The sequence below is a fragment of the Mustela erminea genome, chromosome 7, assembly GCF_009829155.1.
Source record: "Mustela erminea isolate mMusErm1 chromosome 7, mMusErm1.Pri, whole genome shotgun sequence".
In the NCBI taxonomy this organism is placed as follows: domain Eukaryota; kingdom Metazoa; phylum Chordata; class Mammalia; order Carnivora; family Mustelidae; genus Mustela; species Mustela erminea.
This window is the reverse complement of record NC_045620.1, coordinates 77,552,506-77,578,720: the sequence shown is the minus strand read 5'-3', so window position 1 is coordinate 77,578,720 and position 26,215 is coordinate 77,552,506. Positions and strand designations below refer to the sequence as shown.

Sequence of the window (26,215 nt, the reverse complement as noted above, 5' to 3'; positions counted from 1 at the left end):
ATGTGTGTAGAACAGGAGATGGCATACCTGCTAGCCTCAGCTCTTTTCTCCTTGTGGCGCTAGGCCCTCTGAAGAGGCCAGTCTGAATCTGCCCCAGAGGCTCTGGGCTGAGTACTGAGCCCACACCCTGAGGCTGGGGTGGGCAGATCTGACTGGAGCCCACAGATTAGCAGGTATTTGTTCAAGGGAAGGGCCACGCAAGAGCCAGGGATGCTGGATCCTAGCTCTCAGTGAGGCAGGTGGCTGGTAGCTCTGGCCTTCCTCATTTGACCAAGATAGTGCAGGCTTGAGCCTCTTCTTACATTAGGTTCCCCAGATTCCTCTCGGAATCCTCAGAGGAGCCCATGAAATCTTTCATGTCTTCATCCTGCCATCTCCTGTTACGTCCAGGTGTGGTGCAGACACTGGTGGCCAAGTCCACGGACATGTGCAACAGGATGGCCTCTGGTGGCTCTAGAGTTGTCCGCTGTCTTGCTGTGGATAGGACCAGGGCTCCCATGGCAGCTTCATGGGGCCAGCATGATTCCCAGGGTCCCATTGGCCTGGCTCAGCTTGGGTGACTCTGGGAACCTGTAGCTGGCACGGGCGGGATCATGGAGCCTGCTAATGTCCAGATAGGTGAGCAGCTCTGTCATGTTCTGGGCACTTAAGGAGAAGTGTTCAGATTCCGACTGGGAAAATCGGGTAAAAGACTGGACTCCGACGTGTGAACACGCAGAAGGAAATGACGCTGATGTTCTCCTTCCAGATGCAGGAATAGTGGTTCTGCGAGCACAGACTAGGTACAGAGAAGACACGGATGGCATTCAGGTTGGTGAGGCAGGCCTGGAAGGTCTTCGTATAGGCCTTATAGGCCACACTGGCAAAAGCAGCCAGTGCCATTTTGGGCAGGCAACAGTCCTTGTGGTCGGTCTTGACCTTGAACTCGGCGCTCACTTGGGCTCACCTTGAACACCTTAAACTGCTCCCCAGAGGCAGTGTGCAAGGCGTAGTCGCCCTGTACGTCAGGGACCTGCACCAGGTCCGGTGACGCCACCCAGAAGGCAGGCAGCACGAGGTCACACACATCCCGCACTGTGGGTGCACAGTGTGTAGGTTACACCTCCTTGCTGGCTCCTCCCACCGTGCCCGCCTTGTGCCCGCCATTTGCACCGCCATCACGTAGGCAAACGTGGAGCCAGAGTTCGCACCACACAGAGTGGGCTGCATATCCAAGGAAGGTGTCGGGAAGAAGAGGCAGCGCATGATGCCGGAGAGGGCCTGTTCAGCCAGCAGGGCTCACTCACTGCGGGGCTGTGTGAGCATCACCATCTTGCCCTCGGGGCGGGCCTGCTCCACCCGTGGACCTCCTGCCACTTGAGGTGAGCATTAGCTGCCGCTTCCTGCCAGAAACGTGGCTCTTCCTGGTGAATGGCTGCACAGGAAAGACTGGCACGGTGACCTCTTGAGCACCTTCGCCCGGGAGCACAGCCCCTCAGTGGCCAAGGGGTTGTTGCAGCTGAAGGATGCACTTGGCCAGCAAAGGGCTCTTAGCACTGGTGGTTGAAGAGGCCATAGCCATGACTGGTGCAAAAGGCTACAAGGCTCCCAAGGCATCACTTGAAATGGAGCATGATGGATATGACAGCAGCTGGTGGCAGACACTGAACCAGCACATAGGGCTGGAAACCAGAGAATGAGAGCTCAGCCACTGGTGGCCCTAATATGTGAAGCCCTTGTGGTCCTGGAGGAGGACCACACTAGCTGCGCTGACCACCTGCTCTAGTGGTTGCTTAGCTCCAGCATCAACACGTAGCCTGCAGTGCCTATCACCACCATCTGGGCTGTGTTCTTGCAGAATGCCACAGACTCTGGGTGCAAACTGCAGAAGGGTGACCAGTCATCTCCTACCTGTGACTGGCCAGGCTATGGACATGCTTGCAGTCCTCCTGGAAGAGGATAGCTATGCTAAGCTTGTAGTGTGGCCACGGTGCCATGGCTGGAGATGTCCTAGAACTGCACTGTGTGGCCCTCACTGCAGGTCCACAGCAGACCTCATCACCATGGCTCCTGGGCCAAGTTCTGGCCCCTGATGACAGACCAGCTCAAGGTGCTGGAAGCTGGCTGGGGGCGCTGCAACTCGCCAGAGCTTACAACATGGGCCCACGGCTTGGCAGGGATGTTGGCGGAAAGGGGCCAAGCAGGTAAGCCAATGGGTATCTGTCTTAATGCTGAATACATACAGGAGAATAATTTTTCTACGTGTTATTTTTATTTTTAAGATTTTATTTTTTATATGACAGACAGAGATCACAAGTAGGCAGAGAGGCAGGCAGAGAGAGAGATGGGGAAGCAGGCTCCCTGCTGAGAAGAGAGCCCGATGCAGGGCTCGATCCCAGCACCCTGGGATCATGACCTGAGCCAAAGGCAGAGGCTTTAACCCACTGAGCCACCCAGGTGCCCCTCTATATTTTAACTATACCATTTCTCCAGAGGTTATTTAGCTGCCACAAACACACACGCTAGGCATCCAGTGAGCATTTGGGCCTAAGTCTTTATTTGACACAGAAGCTAGACACAAAGAGAGTTGGAAGAATCAAGAGTATTCAAGATGGATTCTACCTGAGCTATCCGTACTACGAGACATGGCCTAGTTCATACCAACAATAGTTGTTATATCTACCAATTTCTAAGTCATTTTCATATTAAAACAGTAGCTGAGATATACCTATACCTAAAAATAGGTATGCCTATACCTAAAAATGCCTTTAATCACTTCTGTGTTAATTTGAGAGGAGAGTTTTGCAAACCAGGGAAATTTAATTTCAGGATCCCATTCAGTTAAGCCTAGAAAGAAAGGAAGGCAAATTGGAGTTTGGGGTTTTGCTTTGACATCTTGTAATACAATTAGGGCTTTTAGGACCAAAGAAAAGTGATAACTACAGGAGAAAATGATGACAATTCTAACATTCAGTAGATTAAGAGGTTTTATGTACATTACCAAACTCACTACAGTAGCTGTGGAAATAAAGGAAGGAGGAATTTGCTGTTTGTGTTTTATACCGATGTCAGTAGTATTAAATGATTAAAGAATATATAAACTTTCTTTTCATCATCAGTGGTTTCTTTCAAGGAAGTTTTTCAGGTAAGCATCCTAGCATGTTCTGTTTTCCACTTGTTTATCATTAAGTTGTCATGTTTGATTCTTTGTTTCAACTGGGTGATGTTAAGGGATTGATGGTCCAGTACATAAACACACTGATGAGAGGAGCTAGAGAAGACACCAGGAGGCTCATGACGAAACCTTTCTTACTGACATTTCCTTATGAACACAACATGCCTACAAGCTGTTACTGAATCAAGAGTATATCACCAAATGGAAGTTTGAAATTGACCCCCCACCCCCGACATACACACACATCACAGGTGCAAAAATCCTGCATGGAGTTGACATCTGTCTACTGCTTTGGTTCCTACACTTTGTCACTAACTTCACCAATGTGCAAATATAAGTACATCTGCTTTCTAAGAAAGCTCCTATTGAATTACAAATACTACACTATAATTTCCAAGTTAGCGCAATAATCCATAAACATTAGCATTGCTCCCAAGCTATGCTGAGTATACAAAATAAATCATGAGTCACAAAATATTTGCTACAAAGCCAAGCCCATCCTTCACATGAACAATTTTCAGAAATCCAGACTTATGAGCAACACTTGCTTAAAATTTTTAGAACTTTTCCTGCCCTTTGAGACCATCCTTCAGCATCAGGTTCACTCCTACAATGAACAGAACACAGAGCTTGAAGATGAAGAAGCCTAAATTAAGATAAATGATCAGATCTTCAGTTAATAGTTTGGAAGAGCATACTGAAGGAAATGTCATGTTACTTCCTTTTCTGAGTTCCAGTTTTTGCTTTCTCGTATATCCAAACGCAGACACAGACACACAGACACCCACTTCTTGACTTCTCTAAAAAGGGGTTGACATTCTGGATTCACCGATTTTCAGGGGCATAACCAAAACTTTCTCAGTCAGGAATTTTAAAAGTATATCTTCTAGGAGCTCTAGTTATTCTTATCAGATTTCCTTCTACATAGACGTAGGTTCCCTTTGATGGTCAGGTTCAACGTGAACATATTTGCTATCAGGTAGATGTCAACATGTTTTAGTTTTATTTTTTAACAGCAAAACAGCCCAGATTTTCTTTGTAATTTATTCCTGGTATCAGTATCATTTCATTTTCTCCATGCTGCCCTTTTGAAGCACATTTAAATCTTCCTTAAAATATAGTGAGCACTCTTCTAGAGAATGCCTCACTTTATTTTAGGTCCTTTGATTTGCAATGCATAGCTGTAGCAATACATTTCAACATATTATTTGTTTTCATCACTGAAGCTCTTTGTTGCAAAGAGTTCTCAGAAGTTTGCTTTTTGGGATAACTTCCTAGATTATCCTGTTTCTACTCAGAACTCTTTGCCTTCTGACTGCTGTAATTTACATACAATTTAAATTGTCTTCATTGTATTATATTAGGGGATAGTCAGAGAAGATTCTAGGTTTTCAAACTTCTGTGTACTTACTGCATTAAGGGAAAAAAGGGCCATTTCAAGGGAGACGCTTTAGACCAAATTGGGGCAGGGCAGTGGAAGAATCCTATGTGGTGTTAGCAGTGGTAGTGGTATCCCTTAGGCACAGGGATAGGTACTCTGGCCAAGGGACATTTCATGCCTAAAAGCAAGGCCCTGATAATTTTGCAGAGAATGTCGTATTGATGCTGCTCTAAATGCTTCTTATTCTTTTTCAACTGAATTCATTTCAAGTCCAGTAGAACGGGAGATGGTGCTTTTTCTTGGGGAGCCCATCCATCATTGCCCTGAGCATGCCAGAACGGGTGCCAAGAAAGGGTATAGTTTAGATTCTACTTCTGGACGGATGACATAACTTGGTAACTTCCTTCCAAGTGATCCTTTAGGTAACATGTCTTATAAATCTCTCATCAGCTAGGGTAGTTAAAAAAACAAAAACAAAAACAAGAAAACAACTGTGGGAATAAATGTATTGTCCTCAGTGACAAGTGTTTTGACCACTAAACCACTTCTAAATTCTCAAGATGATACATTTCTCTCTCTCTCTCTCTCTCTCTCTCAGTCTGTGTGTGTGTGTGTGTGTGTGTGTGTGTGTGTGTGTGTTTACTGGTACTTAATGCCGTGCTGCCTGCTAATTTAGTTTCATCTACAGTCTTGGAATGATTTCTTTTCTTCCAAGATCCAAGTCATTCCTGTGAATAATTAAAGAAGCAGGGCTCTACCCTTTTGGTAACATCTTTCCCCCTTGAAATAACCCCACTGGTTGGCACTGTTGTGGTCATGCCTGACCCTTCACCCAGTTTTAGGGCTTGTTTGCCAGCTGTCTGCCTAGTGCAGCTCTGTCCTTCCAGCAAGCACTTTTCTTGCTGAAATGTTTCCTGACAGCGTAAGTGTACTATTAAATGTGCATGCAGTTCCTCACCATGCTTCTCCTTTGTGCCAATTATGTATCTTGATTTAGTCTTTTGTGTCTATTTTTTTTCCTGACTTACACAGACTCTTTTTCTCCAGCAAAACTGAATCTGTACAGCAGCAGCTAGTGTCCTGCCCAGAATGTTCTCTCCCCTGTTCTTCAAGGTGTGAGTTTAGTGCCAGACTTTTCCTTTTCCATCCTGTGTAGACATTCTGTGACACCTATTGTCTCCATTATTTCTAGAAGATGCCCAATAAATATTTACAGGATTGAAATATGTCTTTCTTTCATGAACATATAAGCTCCCTGGGGACAGGGACTGTGCCTCAGTGCCCCTTGCATTAGTGCGTGTGGCATTAGGCATTTTTAAGACTTGTTTTTTGGTTCACAGATTTTTTTTGATAAGTTTGAGAAACTATTTTGCTCGAGTTTTTTTGTTTTTGTTTTTTAAGAAAGGTCAGATTTTTGATTTGTCCAAATCTTGTAAGTCTTCTATTTTAGATAGTAATTCCTCAGGGGGACTCAGTTATTTCCCTACTATGTCACTGTCCAATGTCTGGTTCCTGTGAGCTTTCCTGTGTGTGTATCTTCTAGGGGCAAAACAAGCCCTTGTCCACTCTTCTACTCTGTAGAAATAACTGAAAGGGCAATAATGTGGCATTTGTTAGATTTTAAAAATGGAAGGAAGGGGAGGCTTTTAATTGTATGGGAAATTTAATTAGATTTAGACTAATTAAATTCATTTTTTATATTAACATGTTCACAAATATTATTGCATCTCGTTAGATTTCATTCTTCCAGCCTTACTGAACAATATTCAGTAGTAGTTTCAGATTACAATAAGTTCATTATGAAGATAAGGTGGAATTAGTGTAGGAAGCTCAGCTGGTTGAAGGGGTCTGTACTTTAATTACTGCAGAGGGTGTGCATATTAATTACAACACAAGTGATATTTACTGTACCTCAGGAACATATGACAGGGTAGAGATACTGACAGCACCAGCTAATAAACTCAGTATGATAATGAGGAGAAAAGACCATAAAAATAGAAGGAAATAAAATTATTCATAAAGTATATTGATCCCAAAGTAAAGACATTAAGCTCTGATGAAGGGCAACAAAAGGGAAGCTCCTCACTTTATCAAACAAATAACCAAAGTAGAGAAATGTTAGCAGGGAGACAGATTGTGATTATACTGGTCACATGATCACACTCCAGAGAGTACACGGGAGCCATAACACGGGAGATTTTTAATAAATCAGCAGAAAGCCATACTGTCACCTGCAGGAACCGAGGTCGCCGTGGCTAAGGACAGTTCCACAGAGAAGTCGAATGTGCCATGGTGTAAACTGGAAGGAACCACAGGCACACAAAATTTGGTACAAGAGCCATGGTCCCCTCTGAAAAAACCGAGGATGCGCCTAAGAATCCTGTGAGAATTACTATCAATAGCAACCTGGGGGCCCTCATCCACTTTTCTCTGTCCTTAAAATCAGAGTTGGTGATTTCTGAGATGGTAAAAGGGAACAGTTGGGGGTTGGTTGGAAAATTTTTCCCAGTAAATGCTCAATTATGCCATGATCCTGTCTGAGTCTACACAGCCCAAAGGAAAGTTTGAATTTTGGCCTAGAGTGATTAAATCTGAGATTTGCTTTCTTTTCACATGGGCCTTCCAAAGAAATAGTCATTTCTTAAAACAATTATTAAATCGACTACCAACATTTACAAACAAGCTCATTTTAGGGAAAAAAAAAAACTAGCTAAAGTGCTATTTAATTTACATCAAATAATTACTGTAGTCAGGTTTCTGCCAAGTATTTGTAATTTTTGAGTTTATTAGTCAAAATCTGCCACAACTTGTGCTTGTAGTTATTATTGATAGAAAGTATATCAGTTACCTATTTATTTTAACACATGGATAATGATGTTGACCAAACTCTTAAGATTACTCTAAGTTAATTTTGTGAGGAAAACATTCTGCTGTAGATATATATATATATAGAGATATATATATATATATATGAATAGTGATTTTAATATATATTGGAAATATGTGATATATATTTGTACATATGAACTTGAATCTGTATGTAATAGAATATGCAGTTCTGGTTAAAACACCTCAAAAAAATAATAGCAAACTTAGAGAAAATAGAAAGAAGGGCCTATGTAGGGCAGTGTCTAATCTGAGCCTGCATTTTGGTGACACAAACAGAAAACAAAAGCAGAAATTGTTCATTTTGGCTGAAATCTATAAATTCATCAATTGGAAGGATTGCACTTCGAATTATAGAATGAAATTATGGGAAATCTCACTTAGTAACTTGGGCAAGACAAGTAAGATGAATAATCAACTCACTCAATTCTGAATTACTTTGAAATACGCATCCTGGAACAGAAGTGAAGCTAGTCCTGGACACCATCATGAAATGGGGGTGCCATGTCTGTTTTCCTGTACCTCTGTCTCCCCTTTTCAGTGCCTTACTCTAACCCAGTATTCCGGTGTTTTCATGCTAGGCTTTCTTTCCTTTGGTGGAGGGGCTGAGAGGTGATTTCACTCATATTAAGGTGAAATATTTCCAGGAATATTTTATTTTAAGAGGACAATGTTTCATGTAAGCTTATGTTATAGCTTGACTATTAAATGAAGTATTTCTGTGTAAGTAGAGATCTACCTGAAATGACTCAAATGTATCAAGTAGTTATAAACATGTCCCACATGAAAGCCCAGGCATACTCAGAATGTGGGAAAAAGAGGTGGTAATTCAAGTTTTATGATTGGTATTGTTGCAGACGATATTATTTTCCCTAATATATGTACAGTATTTACAATGTTAAGACACAAGGCTATAGCATTGTACGGTACCAGGGACACGGTAGGTAGATGTTTGTTAGATATTTACTGAACTAACAAATAAACAAATGATTCATGTACGAACGAATGAATAAATGATTGAAGGAGTTCACCTCGGGGGGTGTTTCATCAGTCCTTGAAAATTACTGGTGGTATTTCTGTTGTACCTGGTGGACTGAGTGCCCTTTGTAACCCTGGCATTTGGTTCTGTGTGCTATAGCAGTCCCTAAGCACCACCTGAAGTCTGAGTGCGGCCGGAGTTGGGTTACCACTGTCGAGCGGCTGGGCCCTTGCTCTGTGTTTGCATGTGAAGAATATAGGTGATAACGGATTGAAATCTGGAGCATGAAGTCATCTGTACTTTACCCCTTGGGAGAGATTCAAACAGTTTGATGGTAAATATGAATACCTTTAGGGGACTTTCATTTATCAATATGCTGATACATATTTTTTTCCCCCCAAATATCCTAATACTTGGAAACAGAAGAATGGTTTAGGTGCATACCAATTATACGCAGAGATGGGAAATTCCAAGCCTATTGACCCCTACCAGCTTGGATTTAGACTGAACTATTTATCAGTATTAAAGAATCAGAGCCCGAAAGAGGCACAATAGAGGGAAATACTTAAAAAATTTAGCAAAGTATAGTTCTGATTTTCTACTGGTGTTTCATGGGTTTCTGATAAGGGTTAACTTTTTTTTTTCAGAGCTTTAAATTTTTCCTGTTACTATTTTTTTTGTTTCTGGCCCCTCTCACAAGGTTCCTGCTGTCCTTAGGGCATCTCCTGTGCCCTTAGCTCCTTCCCTTCCCTCAGACGTGCTGCTTCAATGATCTATAGCTCATTGTGCATTATTTTTCATCCTCCTCCCATTGAATTTGGTTCTGATATTTGTTTCTGCAAATACTACTTTCTCTTTTCTACATCTCTACTTTAATGGCTAATTGTTTTGGAATTTGACATTCTGAAACAGCTCTTTTCTTTTCCAGCAAAGGAAGAGTTGGGTTTGTTGAGAAAGAATTTGGGGGCATCTATCAATGTTGACTTAAGCAAGAAGGGTAGTTCTTAGCTTCCTTTATTTATTTCTTCTTTGAGTAACCCGGAGGCAAAGACTATCAGATCTAGTTATTAAATAGACATGAATTCTAGATACGCTGTAGAAAGCAGAGGATTTAGGAATTACAGTATCTGTGTAAAATAGGAATTAAGATATCAGATATTTAAGGTATCAGATAATTAAGGTATCAGATAAAATAGGAATTAGAGTATCAGTGAGATAAATAGGTTAAATCACCTAACGATTGGGGTAACTAGTCTACAACATCAATTAAGGAATTTGTTATTTTTACATTTGGAATATATATATGGGCAATCTTGTTGCCCTTTGTTGGTTGAAAATAAAAACTTAAGGTTAAACAAAATAGATAACATTTAAAAATATATTATACTTGACCTAATATGCTTTGTAATTTCTGCAGTCACAGCCAGCCACAAAATTCTTGTTTCAACTACACAAAAAATCTTAATTGTTGTTACAGAATGTCCCCAAAGCATTTGAACTTAGTGCAAAGTTTAATTTCTTTAAGCACCTCAAGCTCCAAGTAATTTCATAAATTAAAGCTTTAAAAGGTTAAGTTTCTGCTGTAAACAAATTTATGTTTGTGTACATTGATAATTAGAAAGAAGTATTTTGTGAAAATCTGAGGAAGTAAGATTGAATAGATAATTAAAAATTGCAACATTCTAATCAATAAAAAAGATGGATATGATTGTTCTTGCCATTCTATTTCTTGGACCTTGTAAATCTTCATAAATCCCTTTCCTCCCCCCAATCCTTTTTTTAAGATCATGTTGTATATTCATTACCACAAAGTGAAAGTCATGGTTAAGGTTTTCTGTAAGTCTTAGACTGTGTAGCTCCAAAGAGTGTGTTAAAATAGCAATTCATTGAGAAACCTCAAAAGTGCATCTTAGAATAGTATTAACAGGAATAAAAGAACAGAAAAAACAACCTGTGATGGAAAATCACAAATATCTTAGAAATTGTCAAATTGATCACCATCAGTAAGAACTATTGAGAAGACCAGAGGTCTGGGCTTGTTCTTTGATTTAACAACAAATATCAAAACAAAAATGTTTGATTTCTTTTGGGAAAGATCATTTTTTCCCGTTACCTTTTCTGAAACAATCCTCACCCTCTGTTCCCTCATTCCTGTTACAATTAGTCATTACCTACTGTTGCTTATGATTTGTTGGCAGTCTCTAACTGCAATCTGTTGCTTTGTGACAGATCAATTCTTTTAGCCTACAGACTCATTCTTGAATTCAGCCAAAATTAAAAAAAAAAAAAAAAAATATATATATATATATATATATATATATATATATGTATATATATGTAAAAGTCGAAGTCACATTGCTCTGGCTAATGTGGCAGATCATTCTTTTAGAGGGCGCTCTTAAAGGGAGACCATTCACCATTCACGAACCCTGCATGTATATAAAGGGAGTGAATGACATTAAGTGACTCCCCTATGGGGCTCAGGTTCAGAGTCCATATGTATCGACTGTGGAATTCGAAGTATGTTCATTTACTATCGTCATTTTGAAAGGAAACAATTTCAGAGCAATATTTTAGTTAGAGGAGTTGCTTCTGAGCCTACTGAAGAGAATTTGTAGAAATCCTGTTGTTTATACCCACACACATATAGATGTATACACACACCACTGAGTTTAAATAATCCCAGTAAGATTCATATTGCTCAAGTTTTTCAGCAAAAGAAATTATAGTTTTCTTGCAATCAATTTAACAGTCAGAGCTTTGGTGTAGCAAAATATATGCTTCGTAGCCCTTCAAAATTTACGCAGTTTGTACATATAGATACATGCTGTATATATTTTGAAGTGATACGTATGTTGAAATTTTTCCTCACTTAAAACCATGCTGCATAATTGATTGGAAGAGTTACTCTCATCACAGTCTATTTTTTGCAGCAAAGCAGAGGCTATTTGAGATGCTTGTGGGTTTTTTTTTTTCTTAAATGCTTTACTTTATTGCAAGGAGAGGGAAAACTAGTCATTATATAGCAAGATATTATTCATCGTTGGTTTGTTTTGTACAATGCTGAATTAAGTAACATGGCTACATAACAAGATAAATATATTAAAAAACATTTCTCCATTAACTTTTGGTGTCACTGTTGTCTGACTCAGTGAGACCCTCTTTGGTGAAACACACACACACACACACACACACACACACACACACACATGTTCACTGACATTTTAAAAATATGTAATCCCTTGAGTTTTCTACTTTACAGACCCAAGGAACAGCTTGCTTCTCAACATTTCTATATAATAAGGTCGCCTCAATCACAAGGCCACAGCTGCCAAATTAAGAAAATTGGTGGGCTATTGAGGAAAATACTGTTGAACCAAAAGGCAGATGTTTCACTGTACATTCTACATTGGTGAAACACCCTCAGTCTGTCAGCGTGCATTTTCTAAAAGCATAAACTAGCCACTGTCTTGGTTCTTGTTTTCATGTTCAGTTTGTCAAAGGCCCCCCCTAGTTTGGCTCCTGGAAAACTACCAACTTTTCTTACTCTAAAAAGAAGACTAGGTGCTCATTCATGAGAAATTACTCTAATCACGTGAGAAGTACCTCAAAAAATCTTTAAGCTCAGTTTAGAAGGAGGCTCTAGGTGTTATGGTCATTATGCAATGTTCCAGATGAATCCATGACAGCTGACGCAGAATTTAAACGGTGGATCAATACACAGGCTACTACATAGCATAGGCAAGATTAGGTTGTAACACGCTTGCATTTTTAGTCTAATCATCTTTTCACCAATTCCCTTTATGAAGAAAGGGAGGAGTCCTTAAACATACAGATATGGAAATTAAGAACTGAAGATGTTACTTCAAGTAACCAAGGGATATCAAAAGCTGCAGCTTTTCTATACTTTGTTTTGCATCATTTGGTTGCATTTAACTGCATTAGTAATCATTTAGGATAATCTTTGTCAAAAATTATGAGAATTTTCGTTAAAATTAATTTTTCTACAGTTTTATAATTTCTACAGACTTGAGACTAGAAAAAATTTCGTGAATGCACTAATTCATTTTAACATGTCAGATTAAAGTTTACTTTTAACATGACATCATTGTACTTAGATTCTGAAGACTATCAAATTATTTGGATTATACTAGATTTGAATAAATAGCAGAAAACACACAGAAACGAATTCAAACATATTCCTTTGTTCTGGTAAATTACTACATATGCCTCTAGCTGCCTAGTATCTGAGGTTCTGTAAAAGGAGATTTTTTTTTTTTTTTTGCCCTCCCAGTGTGTTTTATCCACCACTTAAAAACACATTTGAAATATATTGCAATTGCGTGAGAAGTGACATAAATACATTTGGTGATTAATATTTATTTGATCAACTGTGAGTGCAACAATATGACTTCTAATTTGAAACCACACAAGCTTCCTTTTCAGCAATCCTGCCTTTCAAAGCCTTTCATTTGCTATATCACAGGCTGATCTTGGAAAGAGAATCTGTTCGATGTACTTTTCCCTACTCCTTTTCCAACTTGAAACAGGAGAGTGGGCATTGAGCCGCATTTCCAGGTGTGCCATATTGGACCCTGTCAAGTGTGCAAAGGGCTGGGGAAACTCTTCGACTCTTGGCCTGTGGGTGATTCCTGAGAGGCTGGCCTGCTAATACACATTCCAGGGTCTATGTATTTGAAGGTCTGTACATACATTATCTGCTACGTATAAACATGCTCACACACGTTTTGTAAAATGGCAGAGTGGACGTCTGGAGAACATCTCCCAACGTTCAGCAGAGAGCCTGTTCTACTTCGTATTATTATTCCTATTGTTTTATCTCCAAACCCTGTGCGCGTGGTGCCTTTTGTGACACTTCAGCTGTGATGAGATGGGCGGGTGAGCCGTTGCCTCCAGAACTGGAGCCAGCTGGTTTGGAAGACTGGCAAACCCTCAACTCTCCCTCCATCCACCACGCTAGAGATTGACTTTATTATCTGCCGGAGCTCCATGCCATGCCCAGTTTCCAAGGGCCCAGGATGCAGGCACGGAGCAGAGGCCGATTCGCAGTTGTGTGTATTTTCATTTAGGCGTAACCTCAGGATTTGCCTTTCCACAACAACTACAGAAAAAAGTGAGGGTCATCCACTTCTAATGCTGGAAACCCTGTGATAATCTGTTCCATGCATTCAAATGAAAATATGACTTCTTGGCAGAGACTAGCATTATAATGTAAAATCCCATATGCTGTTATACAGTATGTTGCAATCTGTTTTACGGCTGCCTCTATTCTAACGAGTGAATACTGCCAATAAAGCAATTGAAGATAACACTAATTGCTTATTTCTGTGATCCATAATTTTTATGGCTGCCTTATAGCTCTTTAGTCAAATAGATGCTTTTTGGCCTTTAAGATCTAGAACTCGTGTACTGTAGCAATTGAAACTGGAAATGTACATGCTGGCCGGAGAGGCTTTTCTGTAGTTGGTGAAGAGAAGGCAGCATTAGAATAATGGAAGGATGTGGAAGAAAATGGAAGTCTTAAGTTGGCTCTAACAGGTAACCACTAGATTTTATCAATATTTAGGTAACTTTTAGGAAATACGTAAGTGCAGGGCTGTGGATGATACTGAATGAGGTCATCAGGCGTTGTTAGGACTCGTGTCTTCTGGGGCCTGGTGGACACAAAGGGGACCATGGAAGGCGTCATGGTTATGTGAACACGGCTGGTTGGAGACAAGGCTCCTGGGTTTCCTACGTATTGGCAATATGACTGTGTGATCTCGAGACAGCGGTTCAACTTTTCTGAGTTTAGGCTCCTCTCAGAAACGCCGTGATGACTAAGAGGATGGGAATACACTGCTGCTTGGAAAGTACTAGCCTCATGTAAGGGATTGTGCTGGATCCCTCTTTGAGGCCATCGTGACATGTTTTTTTGTGAACACACATAGAGAAATCCTAAACTATGCAGCATTTGTCCAAGAATGTACCCAGCTCTTTGTTTTTCAGAGTGGAGTCTGTGGACCAGGAGCCCTGGCCTCACCTGGGAGTTTGGTTAGAAATGCACAATCACTGGCCCACCCCAGGCCTGCTGCTAAGACTCTTCCTTGTATCAGAATCCCGACGTGATGAGTACGCACAGTAAAGACTGCGAAACCCTGACAGAGTCAGCTTACCTCGTGGATGAGCAGGATGTGATTCATCAAGGCGAAGTGATTCACAAGAGGCCATGCACTGTGTTCAGAGCTAAGCCAGGACGAGAGAGCCCAGGGCATCTGACTCTCTTTAATTCATGCTGCCTCCACTTTAAAATAAGCAATGGTTAATTTCATTGTGTGACAGATTTCAGGTTAACTGCATAGGCTCAAAATTGGACAACATATTTGCAGCTTAAAATAATGTACTATATGGTGACTAACATAACATAATAAAATAAAAGATAATAATAAAAAACAAAATAAGGTAAGTCAGAAAAGCCATTGGTTTCTGCTTTACTTGGTCAGATAGTGAAAATAAAAATCGAAGCAAATAATAGGTTGTGTTACTGAGCTTAAATTATATATGAAGAGTGTCTAGAATATCCAAAGATTTCTACTCATGAAGTTCTGTAGATATGTTCACAAGTTCTCAAATTAAAGAATTTAAGAATATGCTCTGAAATTTAGATAAAATACATGTGCAAAGGTCACAGTGTCCTAGTATTCCATTTTTCTATTTGTATCCAACTTTTTAGCTACTATAATCTCTTGAATAGAAAAAAGAGGTAGTTATGTTTAAATAAGTATTTATTTCTCCCATTCCAACTGAAATACACAGTTTTATGTCCAAATAGAGGTGCAAAAGGATTTTACAAACAATAGCTGAAATATGCTGAAAATTCCCTGATGAGATATATACACTAGGTAAGCAGTTCGGAGAAATAACACTTTATTTAGTTTAACATTCTATACATATATTATATATATATATGTATGTATATATATACACATATATATAATCATATATGCCACTGTATACATTTGCCAGTGTGTTATTAGACACAGTGGCAGTGGTTTTTTACATATATTATGAGCTGAGCATTACAAACCTATGTAACTTATTATCCCATTTAATCTTAACTACAAATCTGTGGGGTACTACTATTATCCTCATTTTAGAAATGAAATGATGACCCTCAGGAAAAGAACTTGCCCAAGGACACACAGCCAGCAAGATGAAACTGACTGAGGAATAAAGAGTTTATCTTCCAAATTAATGTTGTGACTAGTGAGTCTGATTTTTGAATCCTAATTCCTTAAATTCTGATTTTATTAGATCTTTTATCTAGATGTGAATTTCCACCATAATTTTATGCCATGAGGCTGGGGCAGTGTTGACCTTTTCTGCCTTTGACATCAAGCACTGGAGGGGTGAAAGAGCCAGTGCCCCATGTCTCAGGAGTCTGGGGCTGGAGTTGTCTGAGCCAGGGAAGGACAGAGTTGGAAATGCCCCTGCTTTTCTCTCCATGGTCAGACGCTGCCTCCCCCAAAATGCTGCCTCTAGGTTCTTGGTTCAACAGCTCTTATTTTCTAGTACTGAGATTGACAACAAATAAAGATGGTAATAAAAATGCCAACATACTTGTGAATATTGTTAATGAAATCAGCAGCACAAGCTTTCACAGAGAAATGAATACTGAAACAAGAAGGAGACAGAGCTGCCCAAAATGGTTCTAGATACAACTATGGGAGCCTTGTGACCGAAGGTACGAAGCTCAAGAGAAACGCATGGGAGAAAAGGAAGGAGCAAGAAGGAAAAAGGACCCATACTAGTACTCGCAGAACTAGTCTAAGTAAAATTGTGATTAAGAAGCAAATGGCGAAGTGATTGATCTGGAAAAAGAAAGAAATACACACACATAAGCAAACTTAGGATGTTCGCCCTCATTTTATGGAATGCGTTTAGCTCCATGTTAATAGTCCCTGTGTATAATCTCTAAAAGCTGTACCTTGCCAAATGTTAACTGTTGGTGTATGCCGAAATCTCATTATGAAAGGATGTGATCAGAAAAAAACGACTATTGCAACCAGCTGTAACCTATAGCATTCAAGTAACTATTGGTACAGGAGACAAACACTGACTACTTAATTCCAACATTTTGTAACACTTCATAGAAAAAAAGGATACTAGTCTTTTCCTTTGTATGCACTTGTTATTTTCCTTTATATTAGATGATGAGAGTCTCTATTATCTGAGAATTCTCCAGTTTGGCTACCTAATTTTTTTTTTTTTTTAAATACTGGAGAAAGGATCCATTTAAATATCTCTAACCTACCAACATGGTATCACAGTAATTATGATATTTGTCCTATGATATTAATGAGATTTTTTTCAGAGATAAAGAGTAGATAGATCATCTGGATATATATTTTTTAAAAAAAGTAACCTATCACAAAACTCTGATTTCTTAGATGAAACCTCATACAACGTGTAACCTATCAAGATTATAGAAACAGAATGATCCTCTATTATTTCTCCTTTAAATCCTGGTTAATTTTTGAAACTTTCTGCTCTACTTTAGAAATGGGACTAGCATTGCCTTCTTGGGCTCTGATCAGGTTGATTTTTCAGCTACACCAAGGGGCTTTTATTTCGCCTCTTTGTGAAATTGGCTGGTTTCCTAAAGTTATTCTTCTATTATAATTTAACACAGTAAGAAGAGAGCAGGAAAAAAGGAGAGATCTAATATGGTATTATTTTATGACTACATAAAACTCCATTGTCAGAACGGAAAATACAGGAAAGGCTCTACACACAGATGGCTAAAAAGTTAAAGCCGAGTAAATGATCAGAGGGAGAGAGAGAGAGAGAAACAGAATTGTATTACAGTCTATGTTCCTCGGTATTATTTTGTATGCATGTCTTTGAATTTGAAATTCAAATAAGGCTATATATATATGTATATATATGTGTATATATATACATATATATATATATATAATTGAAAACAATTTTTTGATAAACAAGCAGACCAGATATCCAAACAAGAAGACACTGCTCTGCCCTCTTCCCATTTAATCACAGAAGCCCTTGTCTTACCTTATATTATAGGAGGGGAATTGTAGGGATTAATATGAACAAACTTAACCCTTTTTAACTTACCGTCACGCAATGTTTTCGGCTTACATGCCACGAGAAATCTGGGCAGGGCGAGGTGGGCGGGGACTGGAGGGGAGCAGAGGGAGGAGGATGAGGGGAGAGGAATAATAGAAACCTTTTAAATATATTGATGCGAAATGAAAAGTAATTCAGAAATGCAATTTAGTGATGACCTCTCCTTTGGGTGGTTATGAAAAACAGCCTTGTTTTCTTTTATAAAGAAATGCTGGCATGCTTGACTTTAGTGAATCAAGAGAATTGTTTGCCAAATAACAGTGATGGTGTGTGTCCTTGTCAGAACACCTGCTGTATTCTCCCAGCAAACACTGGGGCCATAGCGTCTCTCCTCTAATGACACCTCATCAATCCGCTCCTATCAATGTCCCAGCCATGGAGGTGACTTCGAGTGTTCAGAAGCCTTAGAAAATGTCAACGTTTTGGGAGAAAAGGTCAGTCACAGCTCCCCCCCCACCTCCCCTGCCAAGCCACCGTGGGCCTGGCGTTCATTATCCTAATTAAATCCAGCAGCTGAACATCTTCTTATCTGTAGGGGAGGAGAGCAGGGGCATGATGCAATAGGACTGATTTGCATATCCAAAGTTAATTAGTGCGGAGGAGCAGGTGTACAGTAATAATAATTATCACACATGACAATCACCTGTGACCACTTCCCCGCGCCCCTTCCGGGATTCAGCACAGTGATTGCTGGCTGGTTTTTTTCTTGCTTGATACCCATCCTGAGCTGTTTATGTCCTTGTGCCTCTCTTCACAAACCTGCTGTGAGTAGCTCGTCTGTTCCTTAACAGGCGCTGTATTTTTCTCTAAAGGTATATTTTCCCCTGTTTCGTTTGGAGGGAGAGACGATTGTAAGGCAGCTATTTTCAATTTTGTTTGCTGAAGTTGTCACATCCTGGTGGAGCCTGGGTATTTATTTTTAGATTACATGTAAGTGGATAAGGAAAAAAAAGAGTGCTCAGGATCGTAATTTGAAAATCCCACTTTGCATCATTTGAACATTTTATCTTGAGCATATGCTGGCGAATCAGTCTGATCCAAAATAAACTTATTAGACAGCAGACACATGAAACCAAGTGACAGTTTGATGTTTGCCACGAGACTGCCCGTGCCAGTGTGAAGAGGGGCCGCGGGGCTCCATCCACAGCCCTCAGCCCTCCCAGACCATCAGGCTGTTGCCGCTCACTGGACACTGACCTGAAGAAACGGAGGAAGATTTCGGTGGGTTGTTTAGGGTCTGGCAGCATCTAGGGTAAACAAACAAACAAACATTAGCAAGATACACCAGTAGGAAGACTTCAAATTGTAGCCTTGGAGCAAATTCAGTGCAGCTCACAGGATGGCTCTCATGATGCCTTCATCACAGAAAGCTTAGATAGATTACACTCTTCGGATTTCGCTTGCACATAAATGTGTAGGTTATGCGTGTTTAAAGTGTTTTCTCTGTCAAACGAGGGTAATTTTTTCAAATTAAGCCAAAAAGCATGCCCTAGAAATGGGATGTGCTTTTACAGAAATGAATTATTGCTGTGTGCTATACAGGAATTTAACACTCACAATGGTAGGCTAATAAGTAGGTAAGAACAGAATATTAAATACAAAGAAATTTTTCTGGGTGAAGGGGAGGCATTAATGTTAAATTAGCTATGAAATTGTGACTGGTTTTAATTTTTTTTTCTTTCATTTTGACTTTTGTCTGTTTCACTTTTATTTGTCAGGGTACACTTTTGCCAATCAAGTCAAGTATAACAGGTGGGTCTCCCTTTCACACAGCTTTAATGATAAGTGACAGAGATGGCAAAAGGCACTCAACCGCCTGCAGAATGCATTAAAAATTCAAAACTTTACTTATCAGTCTTTTATTAAAACTTTCTGTAATTGTGCAAAATTATTTCCCCACTGGGTTAGCTTTCAATATGGAGTACAATTATATTTCTGACACGAAAATAATTACAGTTAGAAAAAAAAACCTACAAGAAAAAAGAAGTATTTTTTAAAGTGAAATCCATCCATTTTACATCCATGAAGAGGCATTACTGTGAAAAATTAAGCGGTTACTAAAGTAAAGCTCCAGTTTTGAACATTTAACTTTCAGTACTAGACAAATCTAGTTTGTAGAAAAGTAAAGGAATTATAGCTTAGGGTTAAAGACTTTCTAGTCCTTCTCTGTTTACCAAGAAAATACTTTGGCGTATTGTATCTTTCATCTGTCAGTGTTAGTGTAACTAAAATGGTGGATCTAAATTCTTTCCAACAGGATAAATATTAACAATAAGTTGCCATGTTTTATGGAATTAGCCATGGTTTTTTTCTATATGACTGATGTCTTCTTAGCTTATGATATTTTAAATTAAGATTTATTTGAGAGAGAGAGAAAGCAAGCAAGCAAGCAAGCACAAAGGAGGGAGGGTCAGAGAGAGAAACAGAATCCTTCATGAGCAGAAAACCCAATGTGGGGCTTGATCCCAGGACCCCGAGATACGACCTGAACCAAAGGCAGATGCTTAACTGACTGAGCCATCCAGGTGCCCCTTAGCTTATGATTTTTAATGCAGGTGTTCATAGCTCTGGACAAGGGGTTCTGCTTCCATAGAACAACTTAAAATAATTCCCAACCTCTACTTTAGTGATCTTCATCTATCAATCTAAAATCTTATGAGTCAGGTTTCTAGAAAAACAATTGCCATGCGTACATTCCCCTCAGATGCAGAGATCAACATGTTTTTGAATGAGCATCTTTTATGTATAAGTCACTGTAGTTGGAACTCTGGGAAATATGGAGGCCTGAGTTTCTTTTCAGCTGGGGCTTTTGGAATCAGCTCAGATTTCTATGAAAGCTGACGCTTACTACCACCCTTTCTTCCTTTCCACCCTAATGAGACATTCTTTTTGAAGACAAGGAATACTCATTGTGTATTTATTAAGTATTCACATGATGTCAGGCAATGACACATAAATCTAAAGTTTCACACACAGCTTTGCTCCTGTCCTCCACTAGCACACAGCCGAGAAGTAGACATGTGGAATCTAAACTACAATTCTAGGTGGAAAATGCTAGGTATCTCCTCAGTGGGGAGTGCAAGATGATCCTTGGATATGAGAAAGTATTGGAACTTCTATGTGTATGTCTGCATGGGTGTGTGTATATATATATATATTTTAAACTCATTTTTAATTTATTTTTTATCTTAATATACAGCATAATGACATACATTGGGAAACTGAAACAATTTATTTATTTATTTTCCCATTAATGAGTCTGTATCATTATGTGTGTTCCTTTATTTATTTATTTATTTTTAATTGACGTTCCCTTCCTGGTCCTGCTTCTATCAGTGGCAGCAGCCAGGGGAAAAGCAGAGGGGAAATAGGCAGCCCAAGGAAGGAGTCAGCTCTACGACATTCCATTTATATACAGAACAAAACAGATAAGCACAGAGCCACTACTGTGGGAAGAATTTGGTAGCATGGGAAAGGGGAGGAATAGGTGGGGTGTTTGGGTGTCATTAAAAAACACAACATCCCCCCAAAACTGAGGTGCCTGGGAGCAACAGGCCTACTTCAACCCAAGAGGAATCAGATCAAAAGCAGTTTGGGAAGGCCAGAACTGCCAGGGAGAGAGGCAAGAAAAAGGTCCAGGGGGTGGGGGGCTGTTTGGCAACTGGCGTGAAGGGATTGTCCTCCCGCTGCTGGGATCCCCCCAGCCCCTCTAGTCTGGCAGGAAGGGGAAAGTCTGCAATCCCCAAGGTCAGGTCTGGGGCTGCCAGATGCTCCGGGCAGGGACTGGTGGGGGTCTCACAGAGACTTGCCCTCCAGGGAGACGACGGCATTGTCTGCTCCCTCTCCTTCAGCTGTTCTGCTTGGGGTACAGTGGTCCTTGACCTTCTTGTAGTAGTTTGGTTATAATTCATGCTTGATCCTTGTCAGCTTCTTCCTGATGGTGTCCTTGGAGCTGACATAGATCTCTGTGCTCTTAAGGGGTTCAGATGCAGAAGATAAACACTGGGTCCTCCTGCTTGTCTCATTGGTCTTACAGATTGCATCAGAGGGCGCAGAGTGGCACTCCTTATCTGGACTGTCTGGGCAGGTGGCATAGATGTTGTCTTCTACAGTTTAGCCCAGATCACCTACCAGGTTCTCCTTGCCCTGCTCCAGGATAATGTTCTTGTCCTCGCTCAGACAGAACAACACCAGCTCCTTGCGCTTCTTCACCTCCACCGGTGTTGATGAATTTCACTCCTTCATGTCATCCAGCACTTTGATGATGCCTCCAGAGACCACCACAGCAGAGGCCATGTTTCCGGATATGAATGGAGAGAACAAGGAGAGTCGGAAAAGACAAGAGACACTGCAGCGGCTGCTGGGATCTGACTGACGAAAGGCAAATTTTAAATTCAAAATTTAAATTTTCTCTTAACCTGGACTGTGTTTATACTGCTATCTCCCATGTGGCTGTTTTTGTAATTCATTTGGGCACTTGTATCCTGTGGTCGTGGTCAGACTGTGTATAGGAGGCCTGGAAACTTTAATTATAGTCTTGGTTATACTACTGTGTCCTCAAGTGAGTAATGTCATCTTTATCAGAGATGCTTTGTGTTATCTCCTTCTCCCTAATTCCTCTTTCTCCTAAATAAGCATTTATTGGAAGATCACTGTGGGCCAGAAACTTTCCCAAGGAATGTGTTAATCTATGGGATAATTGTAAAAACCTTCAAAAGGAGGTAGTATGATCACCCCCTCAAAGGGAATGTATTATTTAAGAAAGCTGGGAGAAGGTAGTCAAACTGGATTCGTGGACACTGATGATAGAGCGGAGGGGGGTCTGTGGTCATTGGGGACACTCTTTGGACCATCGAGATGATTCATGAGATTTATGACTGCTGGTTGCTGGCTACTAACTTCCTGACCGTTAGCCCCAGAGGTTTCCAAAATTTCCTCTTGAAAGTTTTTATTTGACATTTGATGGAGGGATGAATGTAATATTACCGACATCTCTGTTCATAGAAGGGAGCTCTTGAGAGCAAACAATTAGACATGGAGATTTTCTATTGTGAGTTTAGATCTGGAGGCCTTACATAAAGCTCAGGTCTGCAATTGTCTTGCCCAGTCCGATAAGTGTCAGCTCCATCTATTTCAAAGTTTAGAGAATACTATGTCGACTTTGTAAAGAAAAAGGAATAGCAAGTTTACACAGATTTTATATCACACCGAACATCTCGCAATAAGTCTCACCAAGTGATGACACTACTTTGCCACGTGTAGTCTCCTTGACCTGCCAAGGTACAGAAAGCTTTGTAGAAATAATAGCTAACAAAGACAGGCTGGGTAAGTGGGTGGCTGGAACATCTGCTCTTCAGAGCTCTTTCTAGCCTTGGTGTTGAGTCATTTGAGGCAGACACTAGGTCAGGTTCTCGACTCTAGTGTGCCTGTTTGTCCCTTGGGATACGGGGAAGAAAGGCAGTACTTGGCACCTAGACAAGGTTCATGAAGTGCTTTAAGAGCCTACATTGAAAGGCTGTGACATCAAGCAGAAGTGAATAACATTCTGTTTTTACGCATGGCATGAGTGGGAAGCGTAGGCGATTTGACTGAAAACATCTCTGCATAAGAGTTTTTTTTCAGAAGTGGGGAATGATTGGCAGAGGCCCAGAAGTCAGGGATGTTGTACACTTTGGTCCTGGCCATCGTCGCTTGACATCTAAGGGATAGCCTTAGAGCTGGCCACAGACCCACATGGACTGGGAGGTGTAAGAGCAGGAGGGCAAGCAGAGAGAGAGCGAGCGCCTTCTCCACTTTGGGAACGCTCCGACATGCTGCGTAAAGAGTAGACACTGCGGGGACAGTTAATACAAATTTAGAGAATGCATCACTTTGGGGGAGATGATAAAATGTAAACACCAGGGAAAGAAAAGGTCTTTGTTTACTTTCCCTTTTCCTGGTATATGGCTAAACAGGTTAAACACCTGTGAGAAGAGGATGCTTCAGGGACACCCTCGTACTCAAATTGTTCGTGGGTGTCTTGGAGATTACGCTCCACTCCTTGTGTGATGATTAGTTGTCTCTTCCTGACTGACGAGGCTGGCGGCGAGGAGCCGGGCCTTCACCTGCAGGTGTTGCCATGGCAAAGGACACTTGGAAGAGATTCAGGCAACATTGAAAGGCAAAAGTGAAAATGAGAGTAGAGAGAAAATAGAAGCTTGATTTAAGGAGACTTTTGAGTGGATCAAATCGCATCCCTCACGATAGCCATGGCCAGACTCCAGATCAACCCTACTTTTTTCCTCCTGACATCTGAGCCTCTCTGAGTCCTGGTAGTCTGGTGCATAAGCTGACTTTGTTTAAAACTTAAAAAAAAAAAAATTCTTTTTTAACATATAGCAAGGTTTATTTTTAAAGCACTGTAAAAATTTTTCTGCCCCTAGGAGACAGGATTTGGTTTCTTAACCCAAGCAGAATTAAGAAATTATGAAATGAGAATTGGTTTATTGACTCAGTAAAACAATTTCTCTTTCCTTATCCAAAAATCAGCTAGCAAAGTAGCTCATTTTATCTGCTATGCTGGCTTTTTGTCTCATCACTACCTTCTTTACTGACCATGCAGTTTCTCCACGAAGCCAGGTCGCATTTCTCCAGTGTCACTCAGACTTTGCCTCGACTCTCACTTAGTTTCCACATCATGGAACTCACTTTTCTCTTGCTTCCCACTTCTACATTTTGGTCTATCTTTCAGAACAATCCAGTTTATTTACTAAGCACTACCCCCCACCCCCGAACTTGCAGATATTTATGGTCAGATTTTCTACAAGTCATTGTTCTCAAAGTTAGAAAACTCTATCTCTCTCTCTATTTTAGAAATTTTCAGTTAAAGCCAGTGACAGATTCCCCTTTATCATCCTGGTTGGTTAATTCATGTTATATAGTTAAGTTAATCATAATGATGATAACCATAATAATAGTAATAAATATGTGTTGACTGCATAAGGAGTGGCATCAGTATCCTAGTGGGGGGATGGGGGGGAGGCCCTGGGTACAAGTGCTATATCCGAGCTCCCCAGGGTTGAGGAGTCTTGTGCTAGAGGTACATGGGAAAGCAGGGCTTCTTCCAAGGTGGATAGTAAAATTTTAATACATACTAGTTTCCTAAATTTCTTCTGAATTCTTAATAAGAGAAATGTGCCATGCCTCTAACTGCGCTTTCTCTAGCAAGGGCAGAGAGAAACACGGGGCCCGTCTAGGTCTTGGGAATGTTGGGATGGGGGAGTTTGGAAATGAGAAAGACATCTGGAGGATTCTTCTTGATGTTTCCTTCTGAATTGGCTGAGAAAGATCAAGCCACTCTTAACTGCTATTTCTACTAGGAAACAGATTTGAAACAGGATGATGTTTTTTAAAGTGTAAGGGCTGGCAGATAACTCAGAGGTGTACAGTGAGATTGCATTGTTGGGAAGCACTTGAACTGGACAGAACCATCTTCTAGAAATTGGAGTTACCTGAAGCTCTCTGGGTCTTTTTCTTCCATGTCATTTCTGTGTTCCCTGGAAAACTGAAGAGAAAGTGTCTTTATAATGAATCTTCTCTTCTATGACCTGGGGTGTGATTAACCTTGCTTGGCCTTCATCTTAAAAGTCACTTCCAATAAACAAAAGACCTTCGCCAAGAAAGGTCAGTGGGAGGTTGCCTTGTGACGTTGTTCTGAGCTAGAACCTGGAGATGCCTCGTAGGCCCCATGACGAGAAAATGTCATTTTCATGGACGAAAGAGAAGTGAAGGGGGCCTGGCCCTGAGATCTGGTTCTCCTGCACCCAGAGGCTAACATAGTTTCTCAGTTTGCTCTGTGCAAAGAAAATAGCCTCCAAGGTGAGCACTAATACTACCATTTTCTGACATTTGAAGGTCAGTATGGTAAAATTTGCCAACTCGTTCTTCTAGATATGTTGTCTACCTAGAAAAAGGTAGAGACAAATGTTGTCACAGGTTTTCTGAATATTCTAATCAACTTTTGATCTGGTTGTTCTGTCTAAGCTACCACTGATATCTCAACACCTTATGTGTGAAGCTGAGGCATGAGAGTGACTGACTAATCCTCACCGAACATCTCCTTTATTCCACATTCACGCTGTCTTACAGTAAAGCCCTTAAGTTCTTTGATGGGACAAAAAGAATTAATGCCAAAGTTGCATGAGTTACAGCCGCTACCCCCTAATTAAAATGATTTTGTGCCAGTTGCTTTTGTTGGGCTGGATCCACACATAATATAATTTTAATCCTGTTTATATACACTCTTGGGATAGATTTGAGATTAGCATTGCCATTTAAGAGAGGTTAATCAAGCATACCGTATGCAGCTTTTGTTTCTCCATTGTATGTGAAAGGTGACCACTGCTGATGGGTTACCCAACTGCCCGCTTCCTCGATTAACAAGAAAGAGGTGGTTTTCAGTGTCTGATCATTAACCCAGCCTCAGCCCCGGCGACACTTTCTGTCTAGTCCTTGGAATGGTACAGCTGTTGTCAGTCACGGAGCAGAACTCTAGTTAGGAACCGCTTTGCTTTGGCTGTGGCTACATGCCTCCACACAAGGGGAGGAGGAAGAGAGGAAAAAAGAGAAAAAAAAAAAATACAGCTCCCCTAAAAAGCAAACACCATTTTTTGTATGCCTGGCT

The 26,215-nt window shown here is 40.5% G+C and overlaps 2 pseudogenes; both read right to left on the bottom strand.

Moving 5' to 3' along the window:
• Positions 1-262: 262 nt before the first annotated feature.
• On the bottom strand, positions 263-14,329 carry LOC116596375 (annotated as a pseudogene).
• A 7,019-nt stretch (positions 14,330-21,348) lies between these two features.
• Positions 21,349-21,920, bottom strand: LOC116596374 (annotated as a pseudogene).
• Between the last annotated feature and the right edge of the window lie 4,295 nt (positions 21,921-26,215).